Source organism: Euprymna scolopes, unplaced genomic scaffold (assembly GCF_053919585.1).
Source record: "Euprymna scolopes isolate OS-2025 unplaced genomic scaffold, ASM5391958v1 sca744, whole genome shotgun sequence".
NCBI classification, from domain to species: domain Eukaryota; kingdom Metazoa; phylum Mollusca; class Cephalopoda; order Sepiida; family Sepiolidae; genus Euprymna; species Euprymna scolopes.
Window position 1 is genome coordinate 1 of NW_027633818.1, and position 5,000 is coordinate 5,000.

At 59.0% G+C, this 5,000-nt stretch overlaps 1 pseudogene; it reads right to left on the reverse strand.

Moving 5' to 3' along the window:
- On the reverse strand, nt 1-862 carry LOC145276190 (small subunit ribosomal RNA; annotated as a pseudogene; the record flags this gene model as incomplete).
- Nucleotides 863-5,000: the final 4,138 nt, after the last annotated feature.

Genomic DNA, 5,000 nt, shown 5'->3' on the forward strand with positions numbered 1-5,000 from the left:
CGGGAATGCGAACGGACGACCAAAGTCAACGACGGACGATGGCGCCGCCGCCCCGGGGCCGCTTGCGCGACCACGAACCCGAGTTCGGACTACGAGCTTTTTAACCGCAACAACTTTAATATACGCTACCGGAGCTGGAATTACCGCGGCTGCTGGCACCAGACTTGCCCTCCGGTTGGTCCTCGTTAACGGATTTGAAGTGTACTCATTCCGATCGCGGGGCCTCGACAGAGTCCCGCGTCGTTATTTTTCGTCACTACCTCCCCGTGCCGGGAGTGGGTAATTTGCGCGCCTGCTGCCTTCCTTGGATGTGGTAGCCGTTTCGCATGCTCCCTCTCCGGAATCGAACCCCGATTCCCCGTTACCCGTAGTAACCACGGTAGGCACTTAACCGACCGTCGACAGTTGATAGGGCGGACCCTCGAGAGACCCGTCGCCGGGCGTGAAAGCTCGTGCGATCGACCAGTGAGTTATCCAGAGTCACCAAAGCGGAGCGCGCCGCCCTATGAGCCCCGCCACCGAACGGACCCGCGAGCGGGAACGCCGACGACGGGAGGACGGAATGACGCGCATCGGTCTCAGTCTAATATGTAGCGCCGCGACCCGGAACGGCCGACGCGGGTGCCAGCGCGCGAGGCGTGGCGACGACGGCGCGCCGACCGATCGCGGCCTGTGTCACATGTATTAGCTCTAGAATTGCCACAGTTATCCATCGCCTCCGAGGAGGAATACGGTCCCGAGGATTAGGTCCGGTTCCTGAGCCATTCGCGGTTTCGCCCGTTCTAATGCGTGGCGTGAACTTACACTTGCATGGCTTAAGCTTTGAGACAAGCATATGACTACTGGCAGGATCAACCAGGTATCGTTGGAATTTGGGACTTTGTTTCGACAGAACGACAGACCGACCGACCGACCGACCGACATAAGACAGACAACTACAACGACGGGCACGTGTTTATTTATTTTTCGAGGGGGTTCGCCGTCAGAAGAAGCGCGCTGCCCGCGCTGATGGCCTCTTTTTTGTTTCTCCCCTGACTTGGACCGAGACCGAGACTCAAAGAACGAAAGCGACCAACGTCGACAACAACAACGACAACGGCACCCTTGACAGCGATACATACGACAAACGACAAGCAGCACGACGGCAGTGCACACGGACATCGAGGGTCAAGGTGCAGACTGAACTCGCCGAGGTCGTCGTCATCGTGGTCGCCATCGATTCCGTCTCGTCGTCGTCGTCGTCAACGTCCACGTCACAGCCGGCCGAGAAGAGAGAACAGACGACAGCGTCGACAACAACAACATCGACAACGGCACCCTTGACAGCGATACATACGACAAACGACAAACAGCACGACGGCAGTGCACACGGACATCGGAGGTCAAGGTGCAGACTGGAATCGTCGAGGTCGTCGTCATCGTGGTCGCCATCGATGCCGTCTCGTCGTCGTCGTCGTCGTCTTCGTCGTCGTCGTCGTCATCAACGTACCAACCGACCGAGACGAGAGAGCAAGCAACAACGTCGACAACAACAACGACAACGGCACCCTTGACAGCGATACATACGACAAACGACAAACAGCACGACGGCAGTGCACACGGACATCGGAGGTCAAGGTGCAGACTGAACTCGTCGAGGTCGTCGTCATCGTGGTCGCCATCGATGCCGTCTCGTCGTCGTCGTCGTCTCCGTCGTCGTCGTCGTCGTCGCCAACGTCAACGTCAACATCACAGCCGTCATCGGGGAGGAGCTGGACCAGGGCAGCGGCGGCGTAAATTTTCCCGTCACCTTCGTCGTCGCCTTCGTCGACCGACCGACCGACCGGCGTCGTGTTCGTGCTCGGAAAACCGAGGAGAGACAACGTGCACATGGCGCGTTCTCGCAAGCGGCTCCTCGGTCCGATTTTTTTGGGCGGCTTTTTCGAGCTTTTTTTTTTTTCTCACCCTTTCGTCCGTGCGACGGCGAACGTTAGGGGAAAAAAAAAAAAAAAAAAAACGACAACAACGCGGCGGACCGGGCGAACAACATCGTCGACACACACGACATTGACGACCGGTCCCCCTTTTCACAATCGCATCGAGATAAAAACGAACGAGTCCGATTCGAGCACCGAGTCGCGAGCGGGAGGACTGTCGGTGCAAGTATCGATCACTGACGTGAGCGCTTCGCCGGACAGAGGATGGCTCATCCGGCAGCCGTGCAAATCGACGGTATGGGAAGAACGAACAAGAAGAGCAACGACTTGATCGGCGGCTTGGGAACTGCGGACGGTGAAAACGGGTTAATCGACTGCGACCACGACTGCTCGATCGATCTTCTTTGGCGCTAACAAAGGTGGAGGTGGCGCAAGAAGGGACTAGCGCTATCACCGTCCACGTATCAGAAGATGCGGCGGCAGACGTCGACGCTTATGCGTTGTCGGACGAGAAGTCGCTGCAGCACGTGTACCGCGAGCGGGACGTCCAAGGTTTTGCCAGACGGAAAGAAATCGGGTGTCAGCGAACGTTCACACGGCTGTGAGATCGGACGCTGACAGGAGTAGGAGGCGGCAGGCAGGCGGCGGTTACGGCGGCGGCGCCTGCTGCTGCTCATCCTCCTGTTTGCTGCGGCGACTTCCAGGACGGGAGAGCATCGAACAACGTACGTATGGTTACAAGGGGATCAGGATCTACATAGTGCATCCCCCGCGGCTATTTTTGTTTGTTTGTTCGCTCGTTCGTTAATTCGTTCGTTCGTTCGTTCGTTCGTTACAATGTACGTTTTTCCGTTCGACGGCGGCAGAGAGCGGCGGCGTTTCTCCCTAATCCGGAGGATTTATCGGTCGCACAGCGATGGGTCGTTCGGCCGATCATCGAAAGATTCGCAGGTAGTGGTTGAATGGCAGAACGGCAGCAACAACAGCGGCGGCTGAGAGCGGCGAACGCTGAGGCGGAAGCAGAAGCTGCAGCAAACGTATCGGCTAAACATGGTGGACATAGATATGGCTGACGACGCGGGTACCACGACGACTATGGAACCAGGAAAAGGAGCCGTTAGTTGTTCCAACATATCGTTCGACACGTCGAGCAGCCCTAGGTCCACGGAGAAGCACACACACGTACCACGTATTATAACCTAACGACGATGAGCGGGCGCACGGTTGGCAGGAACGAAGGCGGCGGATCAAAACAAGTTGGAGCGCGGCGACAGCGATAACGGTGACAGCCCTAGGCGGCGGAGATGCCACTTTCTGACGCCTTTGCGACAAGCCCGTAGAGACGTTCCGGACCACCACGAGGCAAAGAGTCGCTGCTCCGACGAACCGACACACCAAAGTGTGCTTCCTACCGAACATGTTTTATAAAACTTTCAAACTGGAAAACCCCAGAAATGGTGTTGGTATTCGTCCAGACCCACCTCCGACACCTGAAAATGGTGGTCAAAAAAAACGTCGATTATACGAAGCGACATTTCTGGTCGGCGATTTTCCAGTTTTACGCCTACTGCCACATGGGGATGTCGGTAGGCGTCGCAAAGTGCCTTCTCGACGCCTAGGCACACCAGGACTTTGTCATTTTTTTCCCCCTCGACATTCCTGGTCCGGTCTATTCCGATTTTACACCTACCGCCATGTGGGGGTGGCAGTAGGCGTCGAAAAGTGCCTTCTCGACCGCTAGCGACACCACTACTTTATCGAGCTCTGGAGGCCCGCACACCGACCCGGGGCCGCGGAGTCGACCCCGGGGGCCTCCTGGCGTCGCCGCCGCTCACTTGGACGCCTTCCGCAACCTGTGGTCCCGCTCGGGGCCGCCGGGAGCCTCGCCGACCTGACCGGTGTCGGTAGGCGTCTGGAAGCGCCCGGCCGACCTGGACGAGGTCCCCCTGGCCCCCGGGGGACACCCCTTAGTTGGATGGGGGTGCTGTCCCGGGCACACATGCAACCCGCGGCCGCCTACCGACAGCCCCCTTCGCTCGATCGCTACTCCTTTCCAACATATGTCGGAGAAGCCGGGCGGTTGTGAAACCCCAGAAATGGTGTTGGTATTCGTCCAGACCCACCTCCGACACCTGAAAATGGTGGTCAAAAAAAACGTCGATTATACGAAGCGACATTTCTGGTCGGCGATTTTCCAGTTTTGCGCCTACCGCCATGTGGGGGTGGCAGTAGGCGTCGAAAAGTGCCTTCTCGACCGCTAGCGACACCACTACTTTATCGAGCTCTGGAGGCCCGCACACCGACCCGGGGGCCGCGGAGTCGACCCCGGGGCCTCCTGGCGTCGCCGCCGCTCACTTGGACGCCTTCCGCAACCTGTGGTCCCGCTCGGGGCCGCCGGGAGCCTCGCCGACCTGACCGGTGTCGGTAGGCGTCTGGAAGCGCCCGGCCGACCTGGACGAGGTCCCCCTGGCCCCCGGGGGACACCCCTTAGTTGGATGGGGGTGCTGTCCCGGGCACACATGCAACCCGCGGCCGCCTACCGACAGCCCCCTTCGCTCGATCGCTACTCCTTTCCAACATATGTCGGAGAAGCCGGGCGGTTGTGAAACCCCAGAAATGGTGTTGGTATTCGTCCAGACCCACCTCCGACACCTGAAAATGGTGGTCAAAAAAAACGTCGATTATACGAAGCGACATTTCTGGTCGGCGATTTTCCAGTTTTGCGCCTACCGCCATGTGGGGGTGGCAGTAGGCGTCGAAAAGTGCCTTCTCGACCGCTAGCGACACCACTACTTTATCGAGCTCTGGAGGCCCGCACACCGACCCGGGGGCCGCGGAGTCGACCCCGGGGGCCTCCTGGCGTCGCCGCCGCTCACTTGGACGCCTTCCGCAACCTGTGGTCCCGCTCGGGGCCGCCGGGAGCCTCGCCGACCTGACCGGTGTCGGTAGGCGTCAGTCAAACTTGCTTAAGAGGCAAAGCCTCCTCACACCTTAAGAGAGTCACAGTTAGTCCCGCCGTTTACCCGTGGTCGTCGTCGGGGGTGCCGGTCGGTGTGTTTCGGCGTGTTTCTTTCTTACTTTAGC